This window comes from Eurosta solidaginis, chromosome 1 (genome assembly GCF_040869045.1).
Source record: "Eurosta solidaginis isolate ZX-2024a chromosome 1, ASM4086904v1, whole genome shotgun sequence".
In the NCBI taxonomy this organism is placed as follows: Eukaryota; Metazoa; Arthropoda; class Insecta; order Diptera; family Tephritidae; genus Eurosta; species Eurosta solidaginis.
The window spans coordinates 277,711,586-277,732,811 of NC_090319.1; the positions used below are offsets into that span (position 1 = coordinate 277,711,586).

The 21,226-nt window shown below is 35.3% G+C and overlaps 1 protein-coding gene across 3 annotated transcripts in view; it reads left to right on the forward strand.

Annotated features, from left to right (window-relative positions):
• cindr (CIN85 and CD2AP related) overlaps positions 1-21,226 on the forward strand; it is a 248,553-nt gene that overhangs the window by 153,715 nt on the left and 73,612 nt on the right. The window contains exon 1 of one of the 3 annotated variants that reach the window (XM_067760894.1): positions 15,985-16,193. The exons of the other annotated variants lie outside the window; for them this stretch is intronic. The gene's annotated coding sequence lies outside the window, so the exon portion shown is untranslated. Of the gene's footprint in view, positions 1-15,984; positions 16,194-21,226 lie in introns of those variants that run through there. 3 annotated transcript variants of the gene reach the window in all.

Here is a 21,226-nt window from a genome sequence, read left to right on the forward strand (position 1 = left end):
AAAAAAATACATATTTGTCAAAAGTGCGTTCTCTTATGCAGCTATTGTGTGTTTTTATTTAACTTGTTTACTAATTCCATTAATTCAATACTAAATGTCTCTCTTTAATATTTATTCTATTATTGAAAGCTATTTTTGCTCTTCAATATTCTCTTATGACAATACATACAACTCTGCCGTATAACTGTTAATCACGCATTAACGCTAAGCGTCCAGTATGTAACGTCCGTAACGAAAATTTTAAATTTTTTGTCCAAAAAAAAAAAAGTGGTGCGTTAAAAAAATACAGCGAAGTAATTTCTTAAGCAAGTTGCATTAAAGTTAGGAGAAAAACAAATCGAAATTCGTAAAAAGTTATTAGTGAATCCATTTTCCTTTCATAACTTTTGTAACGTCCGAACGGTAAGTCTTGACATCAATTATTTTATTGTAGTTTGAATTTATATTATTTTGTTGAAAAGACGGCGAAGACTGCAGCGGAAAGGGCAAAAGCATGGCGATTAGCTTTAAAAGAAAATCAGTCAAAAGCCAAGGAATATCGCGTTAAAGATGCCGAAAGGAAAGGAAAATTTAGGACAAACCTGAAAGTGCGGTGTGGAAGGGACGCTTTGCTCGCTGAAAAATTAAAGACAAGCAACTACAATCGTCAAAGAACTTTTCAAGAGAGAAAAAAAGCAGAACAAGGTATAGTAGTTGAGCCGTACAGCTGTGAACAAACTTTAGGAAAGGCCCTTAAAAAAGTAGAGAGAGCCTTGCCGCAAGATATCAATAAGAAGCGTAAAATAATTGATGTGCTTTATAAAAAGTATGTAGGCAAGAACATAGCTGATTGTAACTACACCGAAGAAGAAAACGAAGATGAGGACGTTAAAACAATACAAACGTTTTTGGTCGTGATGACATTTCAGTTCAAATGGCGGGTCGAAAAAATACAGTCTTCAAAGGGTCGTAATTCGCTACCTGTAGCTAAGCGTTGTATGGTAATGACTGTAAATGAAGCATATCAATTATTTAATTATTATTAAAAATTAACGTTAATTTGACGTTCTTAACGTTAATAAACGAAACGAAGTGACTTCGTTTCGTTTATTAGCGTTGATTATCGTAACGAAATGATATCGTTTCGTTCGTTAAGCATGCCTGATTTATACATAAAAGTATATCACGAACGAAATTTTATGACAATAGACCAAAAACCGTGCTTATGAGTAGGGACATGCCCCATAATATGTGTGTCTGCAAATACCATGCGAACTTTTCTTTCATGTTGGAAGCTATGACCAAGAAAATTCCTTTATTTCCTTCTAAGTAAAAAAGGTCTGTTGCGATATCAATAATGAGATGTGTATGTTAAATCAATGTAAAGATTGCGAATTCGACATAACATCAACTTTAGTTCCTTCACGCTTCTTAAATGAACTGAATGAAATTATAAAATGGAAGCATTGGCGGACTGTCAACAATCGGATTCTTTTAAGTGTATCTGAAGAGCCAATGAAAGAGCTCATTTTAGAAATAGAGTCCAAGTTGCCTCCATTCAAGCTGCATACATTTATTAAGCGCACTCAACAAACTTATTTTGAAAACTTAAAAATGAATCTTAGCCTAGGGAATTAGCTATTCAAATTGATTTTGCTGAAAACTATAGAATTACAGTACAAAACGAAGTCCAGTCTGCTCATTTCACCTACACAAGTAACACTCTTTACATGCGTAGCATGGATCGATGATCGGGTACACTCAGTTGCTATTGTAAGTGATAAATTGACACATAGCAAACATGACGTTTACTGTTTTTGTGCTGAAGCTAACAAAAACTTGCAGCAAAAATATGACATTTAAAAAATTTTTGTATTTTCTGATGGTTGCAGCAGTCAATTTAAAATAAGTTTATCTTAGAACCATCCCATACTTTGCTCAACGCTTCAATACAAACTTTTTTCAATGGAACTTTTTTGCCACATCCCATGGCAAAGGAGCAGTGGATGGATTTGGAGCTGTCGTGAAACGCAAAGTCTGGGAACTTACCAGAACACAAGACATAGTCCTGAGCAATGCTAAAGATTTTTTTGATTGTGCAAAATCAAACATCACTGGAATTGAAATAATTTATATTTCGTCCGTTAAAATAAATGAAGAAACAAAAGACGGAATATGGAATAATGTAAAAAATATAAATAACTTGATGTCTTACTACACTTTTACTTACTCTCATAAGGTAGGTAGGTTGAACTGGCCGGTCCATGAGGACCTCACATAGACTGATTGAGTCCGTAGTGTTACCAGAAGTTTGTTTTTACGACCAAACTGAAAAACCCTATCAAAAACCAGGTCCTATGTTATAAAATGACTCTGTCCTCTTGGCAAATACTAGAAGCTTCCTAGGACTTAAGCCACTTGCTGCTTCTAGATCTGACAGCTGTATCACTCCTAATAGCTGGAGTCTTAGCCTGACAAGTGCAGGGCACGAGCACAGAACGTGCTCGATCGTTTCCTCCTCCAACCCGTACTTCCTACATCTGCTATCACTGACCAAGCCTAATTTAAAGGCATGTGACGCCAGAAGGCAGTGTCCAGTCAGAATACCCGTCATGAGTCTACAGTCCTCTCTTTTTAATGATAGAAGCAACTGTGTTAGTCTAAGGTTGTAAGACCTACACATAAGAATAATATAGAAGCTGCTATAACATCGAAGACAAAACCAATAAATATTTATATCTGATAACACAATTTCTATGTTCAACTAATAGTTTTCTTATATCTTCATACTATTTATTTTTGATTTAATTTATAATTTACATTGGAGGAACATTTTTGTAACGTCCGTAACGTAACGTCCGAACTTATTTGTGTCATGATTACAAGGTCAATTCAAACCGTAGACTGTTTTGATAATGAATTTTGCTTACTTAATTTTTTCACTTCCAAATCCTTCTTGGCGGCTTTATATTTCTTTTGCCCATTTCGCAGGAATTAGATGAGTTATAGGAGAACATAAATGTTAGTCCCATTTTGAGTAACGTCCGAACACTAGTTTGGATGCCAAAAAAATGCTTAACACCATATATACTTACAGTTATAACACTTTTTCTCTCTAAGTACTATCTCACAGTATTACTTCTACCCTAAGACACATATACTTTTTCGCTGTAGTGCAATCTAAAAATCGGAAGGGGCGTGCGAACATGACGTCCGTCACGCCAGGATTTGCCCATATTTTGTATAGGCTTTGATTGTTTTCATTTTTTGTTAAATCCTAAAAAAAACTTCAACAACTGAAGACTGTTTTTATTTTTATTTACTAAGTAAGCTATTTCGGATACCTATGCTTGCTTAAGGGTTTCCTGGTCCGATAAGTACATTTTCGCTAGATGGCGCTTAAGCCAATTTTAAACCAAGAACAATGCAGAAACATCAATTCTATCGATCGAATCTTATCTTCCGCTATGAATTTAGTTTGTGAAAAATCCAGAAAACATTGTGTATCTATTCCACAACAATTTTTTTCTTTTTTTGCTCCCCTGAAAAATTGTACTTGGCGCTTACAGCGTTTTTCGCGACTACCTTTCATTTATAATCCATATTGGATTGAACCACCTTAATTTACTTATTACTATTCAAATATGGTGTGATACGAATAAATTGGAACAAACTTACTTACATTTTCAATAGGCATTACGCAAGTGTGAATTTACATACACACATGTATTGTACACTTTTGTATATCTGAAAGGTGGTAACTCAAAAACTGTGATTTTTGAAGGTATAGTGATATTGATATTTATACCAGACTCTAAACATTTGTAAACTTGAAATATGTATACTTATTATCACTCTTGATATACATTTTTTTCATAAAATACTTAACTGTCTAGCATTTTAATAATCTTATTCTTTATTGGTATATAGGCGTTTTTGCATGAACAGCTTCGATATGTAAAATTTTAATGGAAATTCTTATTAAGTAGCAGCAAACATAAAAATTCCACGTTTTATAGACATATTTCGTGGGCGGTAGCCGGCCCATTACAGCTTTACTTGTTTTCTAATAAACACAATAATATACATACATACAATTGTACATACTTACCAGCATGTAGTTAATATTATGGAATTTTTACAAGTTACTGAATTTGAAATAGCCAAAAGATGACATAATTTTAAACTATATGTTATACGGTATTTCGTTAAGCTGGGCCAGGATTGCGTTGCTGACAACTCATTCCGCTAATTCGGTGAAGTCGAAGCTTTTCGATCATTCTCACAATCTTATAATTTGGGTGTAGAGTGATAAGTCAATGACATCAAGTAATTCGGAATTAATAAAGTGTAAAGTGTTATGGAACGCTTGCTTTCTGCCTTAACGATGGAGGAGTTGTTTATACTCAGTTGAGCAGAGCTCACAGAGTATATTAACTTTGATTGGATAACGGTTGGTTGTACAGGTATAAAGGAATCGAGATAGATATATACTTCCATATATCAAAATCATCAGTATCGAAAAAAAATTTGATTGAGCGATGTCCGTCCGTCCGTCTGTCCGTTAACACGATAACTTGAGTAAATTTTGAGGTATCTTGATGAAATTTGGTATGTAGGTTCCTGGGCACTCATCTCAGATCGCTATTTAAAATGAACGATATCGGACTATACCACGCCCACTTTTTCGATATGGAAATTTCGAAAAAACGAAAAAATGCGATAATTCATTACCAAAGACGGATAAAGCGATGAAACTTGGTATGGGTTGACCTTATGACTCAGAATAGAAAATTAGTAAGATTTTGGACAATGGGCGTGGCACCGCCCACTTTTAAAAGAAGGTAATTTAAAAGTTTTGCAAGCTGTAATTTGGCAGTCGTTGAAGATATCATGATGAAATTTGGCAGGAACGTTGCTACTATTACTATATATGTGCTAAATAAAAATTAGCAAAATCGGACGAAGAACACGCCCACTTTTTAAAAAAAAAATTTTAAAAGTCAAATTTTAACAAAAAATTTTATATATTTACTGTATATAAGTAAATTAAGTCAACATTCAACTCCAGAAATGATAATGATATGATGCAACAAAATACAAAAATAAAAGAAAATTTCAAAATGGGCGTGGCTCCGCCCATTTTCATTTAGTTTGTCTAGAATACTTTTAATGCCATAAGTCGAACAAAAATTTACCAATCCTTCTTAAATTTGGTAGGGGCATAGATTCTATGACGGTAACTGTTTTCTGTGAAAATGGGCGAAATCGGTTGAACCCCGCCTAGTTTTTATACACAGTCCACCGTCTGTCCTTCCGCTCGGCCGTTAACACGATAACATGAGCAAAAACTGATATATCTTTACTAAACTTAGTCCACGTACTTATCTGAACTCACTTTATTTTGGTATAAAAAATGGCCGAAATCCGACTATAACCACGCCAACTTTTTCGATATCGAAAATTACGAAAAATGAAAAAAATGCCATAATTCTATACCAAATACGAAAAAAGGGATGCACATGTTAATTTGATTGGTTTATTGACGCAAAATATAACTTTAGAAAAAACTTTGTAAAATGGGTGTGACACCTAACATATTAAGTAGAAGAAAATGAAAAAGTTCTACAGGGCGAAATCAACAGCCCTTGGAATCTTGGCAGGAATACTGTTCGTGGTGTTGCATATATAAATAAATTAGCGGTAACCGACAGATGATTTTCTGTATCACCCTGGTCCACATTTTGGTCGATATCGCGAAAACGCCTTCACATATACATCTAAGGGCCACTCGCTTTTAAAATACTCATTACCACCTTTCATTTGATACCCATATCGTACAAACACAATCTAGAGTCACCCCTGTAGTGGAATTCACTAACTTTTTTAACGACATTTGCCATCGCTTTATTTGCGAATCGATAACTATAACGATTTCGTTATTCAGTAACTATTTTGTATCGATATTCGTTTATCGACGATCAGCTGTGTCGTTAAATAAACGGCAAGTAAATTGGCTGCGTTAAAAATCACGATATCTGGCAATTTTAGTTAAAAAAGAAAATCGGAACTTTAATTAAATACTTTCAAACACGAAAAGCTGCTTTATTTATAAATCAAATGACATTTGAGTACTTGGCGTACGTTTTATCACAAAATGAAGAATTACTAAGTCCATCGCCAGTGGTTCATAGAGAAGTAGATGACCCATTCCACTTGAATGCAACGGAGTTTCTAAAGCTGTACCGACTAACCCTAGACTTGGCTTATGATATTATTTCTCAACTTGATGGTCAATTAAGGGGTACAAGAATAACTGCGATGTCAACAGAGAAAAAAAATAATAATACCGCATTTACTTACCTTTTGTTAAAATATGTAAAAACTTTTAAAAGCAGTTAGTATGCGGAATTTATTTATTTTTGGCACTCTTTTTGTGCTTTTCGCATTTTTTAGGTTTCGTTAAGCTGTGCTGCCATCTTTATACTATTAAAACGAAATTTAAATGTAATTTATTTCGATTCGTTAAAACTAATTTAGTGAATAGCACAATCGATAAGGCAAACGACAAAATCGTTAATTAAAATCTCGACAAATCGCATAGTTATAAGTTAGTGAATTCCGCTACTGGCCCACCTTAATGGAGATATCTCCAAACGGCGTCCACCTATAGAACTAAGCATCACTCCCTTTTAAAATACTCATTACCACCTTTCATTTGATACCCATATCGTACAAACATATTCTAGAGTCACCCCTGGTCCACCTTTATGGCGATATCCCTAAATGGCGTCCATCCATAGAACTATGGCCTACTCTCTCTTAAAATACTCTCTAATACTTTCCATTTGATACACATGTCATACAACCACATTCCAGGGTTACCCTAGGTTCATTTTCCTACATGGTGATTTTCCCTTATTTTATCTCCATAGCTCTCAACTGAGTATGTAATGTTCGGTTACACCTGAACTTAGCCTTCCTTACTTGTTAATTTTTAATTTCAAGTTCGATTTGTGCGCATCCATCATCAGCGGCCGGCGCTGTTAATTGCCAAAGCATTAATCCGCTCACTAATCAGATCGCCGTATCTGCAATTTCAGTTTGTCCTCATTGCCCTTTCTCGTATCACTTTTAAACAATCCTTAGCTAAATATTTCATGCCAACTCAGGAAGTGTTAATACGTCTTTCTTGATTTAAAGTCACTCATCTCTATACCCGTAAACCTGAGAGTAATTCAGAATTTTTAAGAGCTATAAATGAAGAACGAACGTGACAAGCAGGTACCTTCTTTAACCAACCGATGTATAACATAATCCGTACTTAAAAAATTACGAAATAAATAATCGCGAAACTAATAAACCAGACACGTATGATGTAATCCCGATAATTCGTGATCCAGTGACCCCTCAATTCACACACAAAACCTCGACTTTTCTTAATTTTTAAGCTATTGCATAGATTTTATAGCGGGCTTGGCGACTAAATCAAAAAAAAAAACCGTAACGGATATTTGTCAAAAAAGGTTCGAAAAGGTTCGAAAAAGTTCGGTGTTAGCAACAGGCCAAATACATAAAATTGGATCTCTATCATAAAGTTAAAGTTAAAGTGAAAGTTAAAGTTAAAGTGAAAGTTAAAGTTAAAGTTAAATTTAAAGTTAAAGTTAAAGTTCAAGTTAAAGTTAAAGTTATAGTTAAATTTAAAGTAAAAGTTAAAGTTAAAGTTAAAGTGAAAGTTAAAGTCAAAGTTAAAGTTAAAGTTAAAGTTGAAGTTAAAGTTAAAGTTAAAATTAAAGTTAAAGTTAATGTTAATGTTAAAGTTAAGGTTAAAGTTAAAGTTAATGTTAAAGTTAAAGTTAAAGTTAAAATTAAAGTTAAAGTTAATGTTAATGTTAAAATTAAGGTTAAAGTTAAAGTTAATGTTAAAGTTAGAGTTAAAGTTAATGTTAAAGTTAATGTTAAAGTTAAAGTTAAAAATAAAGTTAAAGTTTAAAATAAAGTTAAAGTTAAAGTAAAAAGGTAAAGTTAAAGCTAAAGTTAAAGTGAATGTTAAAGTGAAAGTTAAAGTTAAAGTTAAAAATAAAGTTAAAGTTAAAGTTAAAGCTAAAGTTAAAGTTAAAGTTAAAGTTAAAGTAAAAGTTAAAGTAAAAGTTAAAGTGAATGTTAAAGTTAAAAAGTGTAACTTGAATTAATATCAAAGACAAAACTTGAATTAATATCAAAGAAAACAAAATATTGCGTAAATATTATAATTGCATAAGTTGATAATATGCAATAGCTTTACCGCGGTAGTCCCCGAGTGCCACACGTCCTTTTTTTGTTGATGATTTTAAGGGATGCTTAGTAGCCCGTCGATGTTATATTGAAAATTTTTCTGCGCTGTGTCAATATGGTTTAGGGTTGTGATTTTGTCTTGTGTAGTTAAAGTCTTGTTACATCTGTTGCTATTTAACCCTCGAAAATACTTCCCGAAAGTTGAGGGTGTGTTATGGGTAAGGAAAGCTTTTTTTTGGAATGAATTCAGCATGCTCCTAACGATTATTTTTAGAGCACTCGAACCTTCAGGTATGTGACATGCCTATCGCGGGAATTTTCCTAGCCGTCAACCAGCGATAGTAAATAGTATTCACTTTTAGTTTTTGTGCTTCTAAAAATAGCATAATTTCTTTTTCGTTTTTTCAAAATAGCATAATGGAAAAACTGTACAACGATCATATCCAACAAGAATTGCTTAGGAGATTCAACGGGTTGAAAAGCGCAATACAAGGCTTTGTAGCTTTAAAGCTTCCGCAACCCAATGGCCAACCTGACCTACGCGAGGGGAATCATGTTACAAATATATGTATCATACATATATTTAACAGGGAAGGCTCTGGCGACCGACCACAAGTTCCCCACTGCACTAGGGGGTGGGAGGCATAATGGCCTAGAAGGTTTAATGTGGTCATATAAATCGTTCCCGAGATGTTCGGGCTGGTACCTTAATGGTGCTTTATTACCGGAATGTAGCGGATGTATGTATATCCAGCAAAACATCATCAATGTCGATAGCACTCCCCAAAACCTTCGGGAAGTGTCTTTATCGTTGAAACAACAACAATAATAACAGCAATTGCATAGCTTTCGCTACTTACAAACATACAAAGTATGTTGGTACGCAACTATAAACCAATGAAGCAAGTAAGCAAGGCTAAGTTCGGGTGTAACCGAACATTAAATACTCAGCTGCCACATCACAGCTTGTAAAACTTTTAAATTACCTTCGTTTAAAAGTGTCCAAAATTTTACTAATTTTCTATTCTGCTTCATAAGGTCAACCCACCTACCAAGTTTCATCGCTTTATCCGTCTTTGGTAATGAATTATCGAAATTTTCCGGTTTTTCGAAATTTTCGATATCGAAAAAGTGGGCGTGGTTATAGTCCGATTTCGTTCATTTTAAATAGCAATCTGAGATGAGTGCCCAGAACTTACATACCAAATTTTATTAAGAGACCTCAAAATTTACTCAAGTTATCGTGTTTACGGACGGACGGACATGGCTAAATGAATTTCTTTTTTCGCCCAGATCATTTTGATTTATAGAAGTCTATATCTATAGTATAAAATAGATGGAATTAGGGATAAAGTTGCATTTCGGCATGACTTGAATTTGGTTGTTGTTGTAGCTATAAAGAGACTCCCCGAAACTACGGAAACCACGTTTTTCGGCTGCCTTCTCTAAGTAATTTTACCACAAAAACTAATTTTTATTCAAAACCTCCATATACCGTGTAACGAATTTTGGGAAATTCAGCTTATTTGAAAGCTTCTGCTAACGTTCGATCGCTGAACTGTCGAATAAATGACTCCAATATTCTGTATTGCAAAATGGTCTTTATTAGCCTACTTTGGGAGTAGTAAAAATATACTTCACAATTATACTTCACTTCGAAACTAATAGCGTGTTTAAATCAAACTGCTTACTGATTGCTCAGCTTGCGCTGCTTTTATACTCTCCATTGCTTCGTCGGCATATTTCTCCAAAGGTCTAGACGTTTCACCTTCTAGAACTCTTGTAGCTCATGCTTGGTTACCATCTATATACGCGTATATTTGTAATTTATAGCCATATGCGTGTGTATGTGGGAGTAACTACTTCGACTGATGACTACATGTTTGTGTGTGTGGGATATCTCTTCGTCGCCTTCTACATAAGTGTTGCTAGATTTATGCGTACATGTACATAAGAGTGGCCGCTTCATGTTTTTATTGTTGCGTGATTATTTACTAACAGCTTAGTGATGCTAATATTCGTCACAATACTTTGAATCCGGTAAAAAAATAATCGGTTATCGCTCGGCGTTCGACACTCGCAATAGAGGGGAGAGTGTTGATCCCCGATTTATCTGGAGCAAAGTTGATGAAACGCTTGAGCTGCACTTCTACTTTTTAATTGAGGCAAAAGATATTAAGGAAACTTAAATTTAGTTCTGTTTGGGGCTTCCAATAGAGAGGTGTTTTCCTGGTACCCCTGCTTCCATAGATGGGTGACATAAGTTAACTTGTTGGCGTCTTCTTTCATTCGCATGAGCGCGAAAAACACTACCTAAAATCCAATCGTAGACATTAGACTTGAATATACTAGAATCTAGAATGAAAAAACCGGCATAGCATCTTACACGGACGTCAAATTCAAAGAACAAAATATATATACTTCGAATTGGAGGAGGGCTTAGATCCGTCTCAAAAGAAATCAACGAACTGGTATGGGCTATACTGTATATATCAGCTTGCGCTGCTTTTATACTCTCACCTTATACGTTTCACCTTCTAGAACTCTTGTAGATCATGCTTGGTTACCAGCTATATACGCGTATATTTGTAGTTTATAGCCATATGCGTGTGTATGTGAAAGTAACTACTTCGGCTGATGACTAAATGTGTGTGTGCGTGAGATATCTCTTCGTCGCCTTCTACATAAGTGTTGCTAGCTTTAACGTGGACATGTATATAAGAGTGGCTGCTTCATGTTTTTGTTGTTGCGTGATTATTTACTAACAGCCCAGTGATGTCAACATTCGCCACAACCGCTTAAATGTACAGTCACTTCCCTCACAAACTGTTTGATATTTCCCGAAAACAATATGTGTAGCACACTTACAGGCTGACTTTCTTATATTGAGCTTGGAGTTGCGTAGCAGACGGAGTAGTCAATATAATTCCATTTAACTTAAACGTTTTTTTTGCTAGGTAAATATAATTTTATTTCAAAGATGGATGGTTTTCTAAACCCGCTGCTATTAGGTGACAAACGTGCCTAAAAGCAGACCTCACGTTTATGAAGAAATTAACGCAAACCGAAGGTAGTTCATTGAAGAAAATCTCGTATCGCTAAGGGAGCCTTCCAAAACATAAAACTATATTTTCTAGTAAAATAGCTGCACTTTTAAATTGTATATGTCGTTTTGCGTAGTGAATCTAGCAAAAAAATGTGTTTTTAGCACTTTCAGGTACAAATGTATCGAAACCCCAAGGCGAGTTCAGTACCAGGTGTTGTTATCCCAACAGCTGATTGCCTCTTCTTAATTATTTTCCATGCAACGCCTTGTACTACAACATGTCAGTTAATAGAAATTGATGTAAATTTTCTTTTGACTTGACATTCCATTCTTCTGTACAGCGAATTGGTTTAATTCGCTTTGCCACCACCTGGTATGGATTCGTCTTGCGAAAACCAGAACCAATTTATAAATTGTGACACCGGATTCAGGGTCGTCGTACTAAATGCCTGCAGAAAAGTATATGCTCAATTCTGAGTATAAAATTTGTTGGTTTGTTTTATCAACGGGCTCCGAAGCCTTTACCTCAGAGCGAAGTTACTTAAAAATGTATGTAGGATTAGCCAATTTTGCAGAAATCCTCACGATTTGGCAAGCCTACAAATCACTGGAGGGCTTGAATGTAGCTGGTAAAGTTTGCATCCTGTCGGATAGCCAAGCAGCGATAAAAGCGCTTTTCTCGCCACACATTAACTCAAAATTAGTGTGGGCTTGTAAGCGACTCATATTCCAGTTATCCACCAATCTAGAACTATGCGTTATCTGTGTCCCGGGTCATAGGGGGATAGAGGGTAACGAGAAGGCCGACGAGCTGGCACGCAGGGGCTCATCGGAGATAAGCGAGATCACCAGTGTTGAAGTAGGCATACCCTTAGCAATATCCAATGCTTCTACTTGAAGAAAGCACAAACAAAGTGGAATAACATCACCACCTGTGCAATATTTATTTATTTATTTAATTATTTAAAGTCAACTAACAAGAGTGGTCGACTAACAAAATACAAAGGAAAGTAACATAAAAAAAAGATAGCGTAAAAATATATACAAGTATAGAATTAAAAATGGAATAAATTAAAAATTTACAATTTCTTTTAACATTGAACAAGAACTAAAATTAAACTATCATTACAAATTAAACAAATAAACTTTAAGATATCAGTTGAGACTGAAAAGTATACCATTGCGTAAGGCAACAAACGAACATTCGATACTAATGCAATTATACAAGTCGTTATAGTACGAGCACCAAACACGTATAGGATCATTTTTGCCAAAATTTCTACGACACAGGGGTAAATGGAAGGGCACGTAGTGTCTGGACGTCCTAGCAGGAACTGCAAAGCTCAATCGACTTAGCAGCTCAGAGGAGTCAACCTCACCTAGAATTAGCTTATGCAGGAACATTACCCCGAGTAATATTCTACGATTTTCCAGAGTTGGCAAATTAATGAGAAGAAGTCTACTTCTATAAGACGGAAGATGAAGATTTGAGTCCCAGTTAAAGGCCCGTAGAGCAAAAATTAAAAATTGTTTCTGCACAGACTCAATACGCTTTATATGAGTAATATATAATGGACACCAAACACACGAGCAATACTCAAGTATTGGGCGACCAGCGAAGTGTAGAGGACTTTGGTCAGATACGGATCCTTGAACTCCTTAGCCCAGCGTTTAACAAAACCAAGGGTACCCATTGCTTTATTAGTAATAGCTGAAATATGTGAGTTGAAACTCAGTTTCGAGTCAAACAGAACCCCTAAATCGTTAATCGAAGATATACGCTCCATAAGAGTGCCATAAAGTGCATAAGACGACAGGACAGGCTTCACGCGATGAAATGTCATGAACTTGCATTTGGAACAGTTTAGAACTAATGCATTTATTGTACACCAACGTTGAAATGAGTCCAAATCAACCTGAAGTAGATTTGAGCGAGTTAAATCAGAAGGCAAGCATGTATAGCAAATTTTTACATCATCGGCATACATTAGAGCTCGTGAATGATTCAAAATCTGTGGCAGATCATTTATAAAAAGAGTAAAAAGCAATGGGCCTAAATGACTGCCCTGAGGTACACCAGAGGTAACATGAATTGATTTTGAAATAATATTTTTATAAAGCACCTTTTGGGTTCTATTAGAAAGATAGCTTGAGAGCCATGAAGTCAGACTCTTCGGAAAGCCCAGTAAATCAAGCTTCAGAATCAGAAGTTCGTGATTCACTGAATCAAAAGCTTTACTAAAATCCGTATAAATCACATCTGTTTGCTTGCTAGCCAAAAAACCATCCCGAACTAAAGAGGTAAACTCAAGTAGGTTTGTGGTGGTTGGCCTACATCTCACAAGCCCATGCTGAAAGGGTGATAATATAGAAGTACACGAATGTTGAAGCTGACAGGTAATTATTTGTTCAAAGGTTTTAGGAATAGCTGAAAGCTTAGCAATTCCCCTATAATTCTCAATATTAGATCTACTACCTTTCTTGTGCAGAGGTACGATAAATGACTGTTTCCAAATTGATGGAAATGACGCCGATTGTAAAGATAAATTGAACAATTTTACGATCGGTTCTGTTAAGTTCACAGCACAGAACTTAAGCATACAGCCAGGAATACCATCGGGCCCTGGAGAAAAAATCGGTTTCAGAGCTAAAAAAAACTCTGAAGTACAGTGGCTCTATCAATGACTGGATTTAGAATACAGTTAGAACTAACTATCTCGAACGGATAACTACCGGTTTGGGTACAGGTTGACGAATAGGTCGATTTGAAAAAGTCTGCGAATAAGTCAGCAATATCATGGTCAAGGCTACCATTCTCGCCACCCAAAGACAAAGATGATGGAAATCCCGAAGATCTGCGCTTTGAATTAACAAACCCGTAAAATTTTTTAGGATTGTTAAAAAACTCAATTTTGCATCTTGTTAAATACGACTTGTAGCAGTTTTGATTCAGGCGATGGAAATTGGAAGGGGCAACTAAATATTTAGAAAAATCTTCAGAAGAACCAGATCTTTTAAAACGCTTAAAGAGCCTCGATTTAATATTGTTCAGGTTAGCAAGTTGCCTCGAGAACCAAGGTGGTTTACTACTCTTAGCCTTAACAAAATGAACCGGAACGCAACGATTAATAAAGTCACTTAGGTAACTATAAAAAATAGACGTGGCAGCCTCAACATCAGTACAAGCATAAAGGTCAGACCAATCGTGGGAACCTAACAGTTGTTTAAGCAAATCAAAATTAGCCTTTTTAAAACATCTCGAACGAGAACGACATAACACTTCCATGAAATTAATCGTAGGCAGTAAATTGTCCAGTGTAACCTCAAGTGTAGGGTGCAAGGGATCTTCAGGCAGGGATAAGGCAGGGATTCGACTGAGACCAGTACCTATTGAACTATCACCAAAAACTAAATCTAACAACTTATTTTTAGAGTTCACCACGTTATTAATCTGAACTAGCGGCAATTCCATAAGCGAACCAATGAAATCATGCTGAGTAACAGGAGTCAAAAAGTTTGAATCATCGTTGCCAATCCAACTAACGTATGGTAAATTAAAGTCCCCAAGAACCACTAGGCGATCGTTATCACGCAAACGAGAATGTAGGCTGTGGATAACTGCTTTATGGCAATCATAAACGTACATATCTGACCGAGGCGGTATCCATTTGGCCAAACTATGATGGAAGGAGTTCGAGAAGTCTTCTGAACAAATCCAGGGCCAACACACCTGTCTGCACCGGTCATTGGGTAGTAGGCACGCATGTGGAAAAGATGGGCGTTCCAAATAACGACTACTGCGGAAGCTGCAAAGATCCAAATGCCAAGGAGACAGTTGAACACTTTATGTGTAAATGTCCGGCTCTAGCTAGAGCCCGACTAAGGTTCCTTGGAGCCCCGTTTCTAGAAGACCTCAAAGGTCTATCTGTGATAGCAATCCCGAATATTCTTAATTTTATCAACAACTCTGGCTGGTTGTAATACATTGACCGTAACATTCCGTAAGTTTTAGACGAGTTATATGGCATCAAAAGGGCTTTAAATAGCTACTTGGGCGACCAGGGTCGCAGCCATTTCACCTACCTACCTACCTAGTCAATTTTGCTCTGGAAACCTAATGAAGAACGCGAAGTAATATAAAAGTGGTAAAAAACATAAAAAAAATCTGTTTAAACTTAATGAGTCTGAAGGTATTGCAGTAATTAATAAAATAGAAAAGAAACCACTCCATATGTTTGCTAAAATTAAATAAATATTTTCTTCTTCTGCTTATGACTTTTTAGTTTCGCACAACGAATTTTAATGATTTACATGTGTCTCACTTTTCCATTTCTTTTTAAACATTTTCATGTTTAACAAAAACAGTTGTTACAAGTGTTGAATCTTTACTCCAAATTACAAAAGTTACTGCCATTAAAAAATATTGAATATTGACAATTTTTTATTTCATATTCATGTGTGGTAGTACCTACTTATGTATGTAAATGGTTGTGCTGCGTGCGGATCGTTAGAGGGCGTAGGTGCCAGCGCATAAAAATCAATATTTAGTAAAGTTGTGAAGGTGGAAAGGTGGATATGTATGTGTGTATGTGTATGTGAAAGTGAAGAACAGAAATACTATGCAAATATTAGAAATTTGCTGCGCATGGAGCTTATTCGCAGATGTATTTGAGTAATTCATGCCAGTCTTTTGGCGTGGCTTACCTGAATGAGTTTTTCTTGAGAAGAGATTGTCTTTAAAATTGTATATTTTGCAGTAAAAATAGCTTTAGTTAGATGTGCTGTTGTAGAGTAACGATTTCATAGAAAATCTGGCGTGGTATTTACTTCTTTCTCAGAATCTGGACTATTCTACTCCAAAAAACAACTGAGGTTTAAAAATACGTATGGCTAAGTAAGTTGCTTGCGAAAAGTCTGATGCTCTTTTTGTTGTAAATTTTCTTTTTACACTTAAAGAAAAATACTAGTAAAATCAACCGAAATACGGGTGAATTCAACCGAAATTTCTGTCAATTTTTATCCATCGCAACAAGATTTGAATCAACTGCGCACAAATAGTTGACTCGTAAGTGACCGTTTTAGTAGTCAAATAAACAAAAAAAGTTGTTTCATTATACTTCACCCATAGTTTTGTTAAATTAACAATTATTACTGTATTAGTATACCAATCAAAGTTGTTTATATGAAAGGGATTTCTGTTCATTCGAAATATCCAGCGTAAACTGTTAAATTAACAGTGTTTATTGTCGAAATGACACTGACAGTGAAATCTATTGAAATAACAGATATTTCTGTTTTTTCTAGACTAATAGCGTAAACTTTTACATCAACAGAGTTTTCTGTTCATACCTATGACATTTATACCTGTGAAAAAAATAAAAGCCGGATAAATATATTTTTAAACTTACGTAGTTTTCTTTTATTTGTATAAATTACACATAAGTACATTCCATTTCTAATGATTTTATTGCTATATTTAGTAATAATAAATAAATAATAATAACTTAAATCTGAATTCAAATAAACAAACTTGTTCCGAATCACCATCGAAAGCTTTGTACGAAAGTATTTTGCCATATATATATGTACGTAAATATGTGAATACATAAATACGCATGCTTGCTACATATATATATGAATATACATATGCTACATACACATTCACACACGCGTAAGTACATGCTCTAGCGAAAATAAGGCACGCACCGTTTGTTAAACCACATTGGTGACGGTTTCAAGAACTTTATTTAAACTTTACAATTAAACATTATACACTTATTACTTTGTTTTATTAAATACACTCACAAAATTTTATGTTTTATAATTTATAATTTTGAACTTCGCCGCGCGTCACTTTACTGCTTATTCTCAATTTCTTCTCTCGCATGTAGAGTTGCCACACGTGATTTTTTCGAACAAAAGTTGTAGTAAACATGTTTGACATAGCATTTTAAATAGAGAACTTATAAGCTATAAAAAAGTAAAGAATGAAATCGCGGGAAGGTAATTCACCATTGGAGAAACTATACATGTAATTCGGCAAGTTTAATTCTCGTAACACTTTATTTTGAAACGATTCCAAAACAACTCAAACTTGTATGCTGTCGGAAACATTAGCATTAAAAAGGAGGTTTTTTTTATTATCTTATTAGATTCTTTCGCGTGTGTGAAAATTCGTAAAAATAAATAGGTGTCCCGGTGTCGCATAATTTTTTGCAGCGTTATGCACATTATATTCAAAAAAGGGGTTTTTTGTTTTGTATTGATAACTGAAAAGCTATTTTTTGTTGTTTTCCCAATTTATGTGTTTTTCGATTTGGTGGTTTTCTTATTTTGGTGCTTTTTTAACAAGTGGCACCTTCGTCATAAGTACAAAGTAGAGAGCGCAGGACCGTAAAATTCTCTTTGAAATTTGCCCATGTATTGTTGTTCAATGTTGAAATGACCTGTATGATCAGTTGTGTTAACAGAAAAATCAGTTGGATTGACCAGGAATCTGTAATTTTTACAGAATTTTGTTAACTTAAGAGCGACAATTTCTCTTCTGTTGAAATGACTAAACTAATTTGCTCGCTTGACAAAGAACTCGGTCGAATTAACCATAATTCGATCAATTTCACCGAATCTCCGTTAAGTCAAGAACAACAGAACCGATTTGTTGATTTTACTAGCACCATTTCTTTCAGTGTACATATATATTTTTTTATGTATTTAAGCTACTTGTACAATATTTAAATATGTAAATAGATTATAAATGTCTACTTGAAATCAACGCAAATTTTTTGTCCGTCAATTTGCATAGTTATTTATACCCTCTGACACGAAGGGGCGCCCATGCGTAAGCAAAGATGTGTATTGTTTTCTGAATATAAATATGACTTCATCTCTTCAATCACTTTGCACACAAGTATGTTGTGATACAGGGTGTTTAATATTTTTTGTAAGACAACATTTTTAGAAATTATAAATTATTACCGACGAACTAAATTGCTTAAAGTTGCCGAAAATGTTTACTGGGTAATTTTAAAACTTAAAACGGTATTGCGATAAAGATTACAATAACTAAGGCATGACGTGGCTGGATGCATTTGCAACACTTCAACCATCGTAGGAGTGCGCGTTCAAATCCCACTTGAAGAGATTTAAAAGGTATAATCGAAACAAATGTCGCCTTATTCGTACTGATGTCACGTTGTTTACTTTTTTCCCAAATTATTAAATAAATTAATACAGAGTAGTTGTCATGATATCAGGCCAGTCTTAAAAATTGTCCAAGTTGCTTATCAAATAAAAAAAAAAAAAATAGATTTTCAATTATATTTTAGAATGCTCAGTTGGATATTGAAGTGTTTGTTGAATTTTAAAATAGCCAACTAGTTGTTAAAAAACTCTGGGGAATTTTTGAATAATGGAACGGGTTCAAAAAACATCGACTGCATTTTAGAACACTCGACTAAAGTTTGAAAACGTCAATTTAATTTAAAAAAATCCAAATGACAAATCCAACCGATTATTCTTCACCATTTCCAATTGGTTAAAGAAACCGCAACTTCATGCCAGGAAGGGTAAATTTCATGTTTTTTACGTTTTAAAAATCCAGCGGTCTATACTTAAATTCAAATGACATTTGGTGTATTCCATTGTGACGGGTGAGATATTTTGACTTTACTTTGACTCAAACTTCAAGTAGTTTCTCTTGTGTTATTTTCACGGAAAATAACAATTCCTCAAGAGTGACTGCGACATCACCCGCCTATGTAAGTTGTTGTTGTTGTTGTAGCAGTGCTTCGCCCCACATAATAGTTGCGACCGATCACAAATTGTCATCAATATCCTCTAACGGGAGTCCAAGGAAACTTGCTGTTTCAACAGGGGTGGACCATAATGAAAGGGGTGTTAGAGGCGTTGGTTCCACATTGAAAGCAAAGAGATGGTTGGTGTCATGGGGGACACATTGCAAGCGGGGCCAGTTGAGCCAGAGTGACTCGCGTTTCCCTGGGGAGTATGCGTTCCTCTTCCGCAAGTTTTGGGTACAGTTCTTTGAGTACTGGATTCACCGGGCAATTCCTGGCATAAAGGTCCGACGCCTGTTTGTGGAGTTCGCTGAGGACCTGCTTGTGTTTTTTTGCTTCATACGGCTGAGTTCTCAGGTGCCGTATTTCCTCAAAATGCTTACGGAGATTACTCCTTAAGTCCCTAGGCGGTGCTGGCTCATCAATCAGATGTCTGTTGGGATGCCCTGGTTTCTGGGTATTCAACAGGAACTGTTTGGTTAGCATCTCATTTCTCTCCCTGATGGGGAGTATTCTCGCCTCATTGTGTAGATGGTGTTCTGGGGACATAAGAAGACAGCCCGTGGCGGTTCTGAGAGCAGTATTTTGGCAGGCCTGTAGGTTCTTCCAGTGGGCAATTTTTAGGCTTGGCGACTATTTAGGGGACGCGTAGCATGCAATCGGCTGGCCAATTGCTTTGTACGTGGTAATGAGCGTTTCTTTGTCTTTTCCCCAAGTACTGACAGCAAGGGATTTGAGGATTTTATTACGGCTCTCGATTTTCGGTACAATTGCGGCTGCGTGCTCACCAAAATGTAGATCCTGATCAAACGTCACACGCAAGATTTTGGGGTGTAGGACAATCGGTAGCGTAGTGCCATCGACGTGGATGTTCAAAATGGTCGACATTTGGGACGTCCATGTTGTAAATAAGGTGATAAGCCAGGTTTCGCGAGGCGAAAAAACTGGAGAGATCAGGGAGGTAGCTTTTTATTCTGTTGCAAAGCTCATTGATCTGTGGGCCTGGGCCTGTGGCCATTATTGTGCAGTCATCGGCGTAGGAAACGATAGTAACTCCTTCTGGTGGCGAAGGTAGCTTAGATATGTAGAAATTAAACAAAAGTGGGGATAGGACACCACCCTGTGGCACCCCCTGTTTAATTCTTCTTGATTTTGATGTCTCATTTCTAAATTGCACCGATGCCTGCCGACCACCCAGATAATTTGCGCTCCACCTTTTAAGACATGGGGGAAGGGTAGACCCTTCCAGGTCTTGCAGTAACTTGCCATGGTTGACCGTATCAAAAGCTTTTGATAGGTCTAGCGCAACGAGTACTGTTCTACGGCTATGTAAGTGGTTGATCTTTTTACAATTTCAGGGAAACTATAAAAATATTTTTTTAAATTTGCTAGTCATATGTTGTAATGAGAAAGTAAGATCCGTTTTGTCCGTTAACATAACTAGTATATAAGGTGTTGTTATTGTAGCGATAACAAAAGTGTTCATATGAGCTTGTGGCGGGTGGGAGAGATTGCATTGGAGGCACATGAAGTGTGAATAAATTTAAACTGATTGCCTAGCTGTAAATATTTTTATTATCTTTGACAAAGCAAATAAACTTAATGAAATAGGATTTCTGCCAAAAAAAATAAATAAATTATAAAAAGGTAACAATAAAAAGAAAAAAAATTGTTAAAAAGAAAAAAATAAATAAGAAGAAAAACATAAATAAGAAGAAAAAAATAAATAAGGAGAAAAAAATTAAAAAGGAGAAAAAATAAAAAGAAAGAAATTAAAAAATAAATAAATAGAAAAGAAAAAAAAAATTAAAAAAAAGAAATGAATAAAAAATAAAAAAAAAATAAATAAGAAGAAAAAAAAATAAAAGGAAAACGGAAAAAGTAAATAAAAATAAATAAGAAAAAATCGCAATTTTTACATTTATTGCTGCTTCAAAATGAGCTACTTAAAATGGATTATTTATTGGAAATTAATTAGGATTTTCTTTTTTTCCTGATCCGTGATCGTATTTTTTATTCGACATCAGGCCAAAAATTGCTTAAAAGTAACTGGTTAAGTACAAACTTTCAAACACCCTGTAGATGATGGAAATATGCTCCAATGTCTTTGTAGGGCTTTCACATTGCGGCATTT